This window comes from Rhinopithecus bieti, unplaced genomic scaffold (genome assembly GCF_001698545.2).
Source record: "Rhinopithecus bieti isolate Rb0 unplaced genomic scaffold, ASM169854v2 scaffold_36959, whole genome shotgun sequence".
NCBI lineage: Eukaryota > Metazoa > Chordata > Mammalia > Primates > Cercopithecidae > Rhinopithecus > Rhinopithecus bieti.
The window spans coordinates 3,549,192-3,557,670 of NW_016816945.1; positions in this window are offsets into that span (position 1 = coordinate 3,549,192).

Genomic DNA, 8,479 nt, shown 5'->3' on the forward strand with positions numbered 1-8,479 from the left:
TAAAAAAAGTTCTTACAGACTTACAAAGAGACTTAGATAACCATACAATAATATTGGATGATTTCAACAACCCAGTGTCAGTACTAGACAGATCATTGATTCAGAAAACTAACAAAAATATTTGGGACTTGAACCCCACACATGACCAGATATAACTAACAGACATCTACAGAACTTTCCACCACACTGGAAAAAAATACAGAATATACCTTCTTTACAACTGCACATGACATGTACTCTAAATTTGACCACACAATTGGGCATAAAACATTTATCAGCAAATTCAAAAATAAAAACAAAATCATACCAACCACAATCTCAAAGCACAGCACAATAAAAATTGCAATCAATACCAAGAAGATTGCTTAAAGCCCTACAATTACATAGAAATTAAACAACCTGTTCCTGAATGACATTGGATAAACAAAAAATTTAAGGCAGAAATCAAGAAATTATTTTAAACTAATGAGAACAAAGATGTAACATACGAGAATCTAGGATACAGCTAAAGCAGTGTTAACAGGGAAGTTTATAGAACTAAATGCCCACACTAAAAAGTTAGAAAAACTTCAAAGTATTAACCTAAAATGACACCTAGAATTACTAGAAAAAGAAAAGCAAATCAACCCCAAAGTTAGCACAATAGAAGAAGTAACTAAAATCAGAGGTGAAGTGAAGGAAATTGAGATGCAAGAAGCTATACAAGAGAACAATTAATCCAGTAGTTTGTTATTTGAAAAAAATAAATAGGATTGATAGATCATTAGCTAGACTAACAACAAAAGAGAGAGAGGATCAAAATAAACAGAATCAGAAATGACAAATGAAACATTACCACTGACCCCACAGAAACAAGACAAAACCCTCAGAGCCTCCTACTAACATGTCTACACAAATAAACCAGAAAATCTAGGAAAAATGGATAAATTCCTGGTCACATATACCCTCTCAGGACTAAAACAGTAAGAAGTCAAATCCCTGAATAGACCAAAAACAAGTTCTAAAATTGAGGCAGTAATTAATAGCCTACCATCAAAAAAAGCCCAGGACCAGACAGATTCACAGCCAAATTCTACCAGAGGTACAAAGAGGAGCTGGTACCATTCTTTCTGAAACTATTCCAAACAATAAAAAAGAGGGACTCCTCCCTAACTCATTTTATGAGGCCAGCATCATCCTGATACCAAAACCTGGCAGAGACACAACAACACGAAAAAGAAAATTTCAGGCCAGTATCCCTGATGAACATCAATGCAAAAATCCTCAATAAAATATTGGCAAACAGAATCCAGCAGCACATCAAAAAGCTTATCCACCACAGTGAAGTCAGTTTCATCCCTGGGATGCAAGGCTGGTTCAACACATGCAAATCAGTAAATGTAATCCATCACATAAACAGAACCAATGACAAAAACCACACAATTATCTCAACAGAGGCAGAAAAGGCCTTCGATAAATTTTGACACCTCTTTATGCTAAAAATACTCAAAAAATTAAGTATTGATGGAACATATCTCAAAATAATAAGAGCTATTTATGACAAACCCATAGCCATTATAATACTTAATGGGCAAAAGCTGGAAGCAGTCCCTTTGAAAACTGGCACAAGACAAGGGGATGCTCTCTGTCAGCACTCCTATTCAACATAGTATTGTATTGGAAGTTCTGGCCAGGACAATCAGGCAAGAGAAGGGAATAAAGGGTATTCAAATAGGAAGATAGGAAGTCAAAGTGTCTCTGTTTGCAGATGACATGATTGTATATTTAGAAAACCCCATTGTCTCAGCCCAAAATCTCCTTAAGCTGATTAGCAACTTCAGCAAAGTCTTGGGATATAAAATCAATGTTCAAAAATCACAATTCCTAAGTACCAATAATAAACAAACAGAGAGCCAAATCATGAGTGAACTCCCATTCACAATTGCAACAAAGAGAATAAAATACCTAGGAATACAATACCTAGGAATACAACCTAGGGATGTGAAGGTCCTCTTCAAGGAGAACCAGTCAGCTTCTAATGTTTAAATTATTTAATCTTTTTACCTTTTGTTTGTATTTATCATTAAATTTATATTTATAATTTTAATATTTAATAATCAATTGACTTTCATCTTTTCTTATTTTATGTATGTCTTGCAAAATTATACCTGATAACTCAAAATTATGGAATTTATCTTGTTTCCAAATATTTCAGTGAAGAAAATTAATATTTTATAAATGTATTTTGTTATTGTTGAAAAAATAGTCAGTTGCCAAAAGTTTAAAGAATCATCTATATTTTTTCTCAGGTATACCATATGTTCATGGCTCTTTTTTTTAAGGAAAAAAAAGGAACTGTATTTTGCTTTGTTTCCTTGTGATAGTTTGAAAGAATTTGTAAAGAACCCTTTGGCGCTTACACAGTTTGATCATATTATTATCTGCTGTACTAATGCTTCTTTACAGCACAGCACAGCTACATCACATTATGTTCATTTATATAAACTACAGATTATTTTCTCAAATTTTGTCTAAAGATTTTCTCTATGGCTAACTTGAATAGTCGAGTCAACACTTTTGGAATGTCTGTTATGCTCAGAGCACTATGATACCTGCTGCAAGTACTAAGCCTAACTTGATTAATATAATATTGTTGAAGAGATAAAACATTTATATATGCATTTGTTTGGTTGTTTTATAGCTCAAGAGAGTTCATTTTCAGAATTGCATAGTAAAATAGAATTATGTTCACAGAAATGGGTAAATCTCTCTTATCTGTGCATGGATTATGGGATATGAATTGTAAAAAATCATTTCAAACCATTTACATTTCAGTTTGGAATATTTAGTACTATTTGAAGCTGTAGAATAAACAACAATCTGATATATATTTTGCTTGAATTAAAGCTAGAATTGTCTGCCTTGTCTGGGAAAACTTGTATTATAGACAAAGACAAGGATGTTCTTTGTGTACTGAAGGAAGTCAACTTAGAGAATGACAAATACAACATGAAAATAAGTAGGTATGTCCCCCCCATTTATGGTTTAATTGAAGAAAAGGCAAATTATTAACACAGCTGACTTGGATGCACTGATAGTAATCAATGTTGCAATTATACTGGCTAGATGACAATTTATAGATTGCATTTCCTGATTTGCCATTTGCCATTATGTTTGTGCTATTTATCAAAAATCTTATTTTCACAAAGCTCTTGTATATATAAAAAAGCTGTAGCCTGCCCTGTTTCTAAATCTAATCCTACAAAGTAATATACTTTCCAAAACTGTTTTACATATTTATGAATTTCTTACAGGCCCCCTAAGGGATTCATTTCTCAATTGTGTCATAAGACACTACAGTATAATGCTTGACTTATTTTCCCATCAAGTATTGTTCTACAGTTACATGGTGTTTTCTATTTGTTGTTGTCTAGAGCAAACTGAGGATGTAGCAGTGACCCAGCCTGCTCAATGTGCAGGACTCATGCCTGCAAGCACTGGGACTCGTAAGACTTATCACTGTGTGTTTCTGTGTCATATCAGCAAGCTCATCTGCAGAAATACATTCTGACTGAGTAACCCTGAGGTGGACAATGCTTAATTCTCCATTTCAAAACCTTCCAGGAATGGAAAAATGATTCCGCTGGAAGGCATCCACCCTGTGAGCACCCTATTATCCTAACACAGTGTTTACTCTGTTACTGGTTTCAGTTATCCTTACACAGTTTGATAATCATTTGTGAAACCAACCTGGTGTATAACTTAGCACTGGTTCATAGCATGTTTATGATTGGTTTTAACGTGATACCTATGGATTTGCTTCTATCTTTTTGCCTACTTTGTCTATTCTCTTATTTTGAGAAAATATACTTAAAATAATGTAATTGAAGAAAAAATATTGAACATTAAAATATATTGGTTAAAAATATTCTAAAGCTTATTTTAGTAATTACCAATAAGCAATTTATTGAAATTAACATATATACACACATACAGACACACAAAGAGAGAGAGGGAAAGGTGCCATCAACAGTGTGTGTTTGCAAATGATCACGTATAATTGTCTGTAAGATATGATGCAATTATATTAAGAAAGCATATTAAGAAACTCAATCTTTCTTGAAAGTGAAATAATCAAATTTACCATTTAGTGTTCTACATTTCCATATATATTTATAAGATATTCAATGAAAACAAAATTTATACATATTTACTATAAAATAAAATCTTTATTGAAAATATGTTTTTTTATATTAGCTGTGTTTAAAATGACAGATATTTTGAAAAAAATAAAAATAAACAAGCCTAAAATTTCAGTAGGCTTAATATAAAGCTGGCTTTAAAATTATATTTTCTGCATAAATCTAGGGGATATATTTTATATACTACAATATCATTACAAAAATATCAGGCATTAATATTATATTTTTGCTTGTCACTTCATGATACTAACGATTTTATGAGCTTTTAACAAGCAAATACTATTTGAGTTGAATTATTTTTTATTTCATAATTAATCAATGAATAAAATGTTTGTGGGCTAACCTGTCAAGATACTTTCTTTACAGCATAATGTACTTTGAAATTTTTAGAAAAAAATAGTATCAAAGTCATAAGTACATTAGTGTTAAAGCACTGAATATGATTCTGCTCTTTTACTCGTTTTCTAGCTTGCATGCCTTTTTTTTAGTATCGTTCAGGGATGAAACTGGCTGAAAATCTGTTGTAGACACCATGCCGAATGCTTTCAGGGTAGCATATGTAATAACTGGGTTTTAAAAATTTTCTTTCTGAAGGTTTATTTTTGTCTGATTATATATAGATTTTTCTATTTCATATATTTAAGACATTTTAATTGTAAACGCATATTCTAGAAAAGATCTTTTCAGATTGATTTTAACATTGATTTGACGAACTTCATGGCCATCGTGTGTACATTTGAATGGATATTTGATTTGATAATATACACTATGGTTGTCTATTTATGGACTAAATTTTCCACTTCCTGGCATGATTTGGTTTTTAATGAATTAACATTTGTATAATCATATATATGTGTATGTAATGACCTCTAATATCCATCACTGCATAATCAAGTTTATATTGTTTATAATCATCATGTCTATGTAATAGGCTCATGCATATGTACATGTATGTATGCCATGCAACATATGTGTCGTGTGTGTACCAGTGTGGTTTAGGACTGCCATAAACAAATTAACGCACCAAGCATGTGGTAAGTGGTAAAAATCAGTTTAGCATAAGGCTACCTCCTTAACATATTTTAAGTTTGGGCCTAAAGGTTTCTCATGTTGCATTGTGAACTATAGACAAGTGAAGATGTAAAGGCAGACCGTAGCCTAAATACTTGTGCCAATCACTGATTTTGACCAATCAAATGTAGCCCACTGTTCAAACCGTGGTCAAATAAGCCCCTACAGGTCAACGCAATCTGGCTGTTTCTGTACTCACTTTCCTTTTTCAATTCATCAATCCTCCTTCCACCATGTGGTTGTGCTGGAGTCTCTGAACACTAACCTCCTGGCTTGAGAGGCTGTCCATTCACCAAACGGTTCATGTGCTATAAAATGCTTTTAAATTTAATTCGCGGAAATTTTTCTTTTATCGTACTTAAAAGGAGCAGTTCTGAAAGTTTCAATGCGCGGAAATCAAGTGTCAGCAAGGTTGGTTTCTTCTTAATTTTTTTTTTATTATATTATAACTTTAAGTCTAGGGTACATGTGCATAATGTGCACGTTTGTTAACATATGTATAGCTTGTGGGCCATGTTGGTGTGCGGCACCCCATGCAACGTCGTCATCCCATCAATTGGTCCATTTATATCAGGTATCCAACTCGCCAAGTGCAATCGCCCCTCCCCCGCCCATAATACGGCCCCGATGTGTCGATGTTCCCTTCCGGAGTCCAAGTGATCTCATTGCTCTCTCACCGCTCTTCTCCCACCTGAATGAGTCAGAACATGCGGTGGTTTGGTTTCCCAGTTCCTTGTGATACGTTTGGCTAAGAATGATTGGTTTCGCAGCTGCATCCCAATGTCGCCTAGCAAAAGGACGCAAAGCTCATCCTTTTTTATGGGCTGCAATAATAATGTCGGCGCCATGGTGTATATGCCTTGGCCCACATTCTTTCTTAATCCCAAGTCTGTCAGCCAGCATGCGCACCACCTGGTTGGAGCGCAAGTCTTTGCTATGTGTGAAATAGTGCGCGCAATAGAACATATGTGTGCATGTGTCTTTATGCAGCATGATTTTTGAATCATTTGGGTATATAGCGGCGCAGTAAGTGGATGGCTGGGTCATTATGGTAGCATCTACGTTGCTAGATCCTTGAGGAATTGCCATAACTCTTATTCCCATAATGGTTGAAGCTAGTTTACAATGCCACCCAACAGTGAAAAGTGTTCCTTATTTCTCCACATGCCTCTCGCAGCAGCCTGTTGTTTCGCTGACTTTTTAATGATTTGCCATTCTAACTGGTGTGAGATGGTATCTCACTGTGGTTTTGATTTGCATTTCTCTGATGGCGACTCGCTGATCGAGAGAGCTGACGCGCGACATTTTTTTCATGTGTCTGTTTGGCTGTATGAATTGTCTTCTTTTGAGAAATGTCTGTTCATATGCCTTTGGCCCACTTTTTGATCGCGGCATTGTTTGTTTTTTTCTCGCTGTAAATTTGTTTGATTATTTGTAGGTTTCTGGATATTAGCCCCTTTGTGCAGATGAGTCCGAGTGCCGCAAAAAATTTTCTCCCATCTGTAGGTTGCCCCCTGTTCACTCTGCATGGTAGTTTCTTTTGCTGTGCAGAAGCTCTTTATCTTCTTAAGTTTTTAAGGAAGAATCTGTCCCATGCCACTCTCCCAGCTTTTGGTGGCTGCTGACAATCTTTGGTGTTCCTTGGCTTGTCAACACAGTTTTCAATCTCTGCCTCTGTCTTCACATAGCATTCTCCCCTGTGTTTCTGTTTTTCTCCTTAAGATGAGAGACGATATGATACAAGATCATGATATGGTTAAGTAATATCCAGTATACAGCCCACACTGATCTAATATGAAATCCCCATCTTAAATGAAGCCGTTACTACAAAGTCCCTGTTTCCAAATAACATCACATTCACAATTACTGTGCACAGGATTTCAACAAATCTTTCCAGGAAACTCTCTTCAGCCCACACTGTTTGTGTATACATATGCATATATACACATGTATATAACAATTCACTTTAATAATAAATGGCAAGTTTTCATCTGTCTGTCGCAAAAGTCTGTGTCATTATCACATACTGTTTTATTTACACTGCTTTAACTATTAACTAAATACTAACTTAGTACTAACTTGGTTATGTCAGTGTTTCAGAGCATTATATCTTAAATAAATTTTGAATACAATCAGTTAAAAATAATACACAATATTTTAACAATAAAATAATACACAATTTATTTTAACAATAAAATTCATGAATTAGAGAATTCTTCAGTGTTTGAAATTTTCAAGAATGCCAATTAATTGCAAACATTAGTTTTAAGACTAGGTGGATACCTAGCATTCATGTAATGTTAATATTTAACTTTAGAAAATGTCAAATTATAATAAAAGCATATTTTAAACATAAAAATGGCATTATTCATAAATACAGTAGACTGATAGGACTAAACAGAATGGCCTGAAAAAGCTCAGAAGTATCACCCAATTCAAAAATAAAATAACTTACGTATAGGAGGCCAGGCATGGTGGCTCACGACTGTAATCCCAGCACTTTGGGAGGCTGAGTCTGGAGGATTGCTTGAGAGTCCAGCAGTTCAATACTAGCTGGGCAACATAGTGAATCCCCATCTTTACAAAAAAAACACAAAAATTAGCTAGGTGTGGTGGCATGCACCTGTAGTCCCAGCTACTTGGGAGGCTGAGGAATGCAGATTGCTTGAGCCCAGGGAAATTGAGGCTGCAGTGAGCTCTGGTTGCACCACTGCACTTCCGTCTGGCTGATAGAGTGAGACCCTGTCTCAAAATAAATAAATAAATAAATAAATAAATAAATAAATAAATAACATAACCACATTTATAAAGTTAGGTTATAAAACAATAAAACATCCTTTATCTCTCTCCAAATCTCCACAAGCAATATTTTGTTTTATATTCTGAGAAGACCTACTCTGAAACTCTTGTTAATGTCTTTCTAGATATGATTTTTATTATGAAAATTTATAAATATACAACAATGTTGAAATAATTTTACAGTGAACACTAATATATCCATTATCTAGATTCTATGAATAGTATTTACTACATTCATTTAATCACATGTATATCAATTTGCCTTCTATCCAGCTATCAATTTTGTTAATTTTTGATGCATTTCAAAATGAATGTAAATATTGATGTATTTCCCTTAGTACATCTTTATGATAACATTAGTCAAAGGTCAGTATTTATTACTGTTTTAATTTGATATAAAGTTTACATAAAATGTCATGCACATTTCA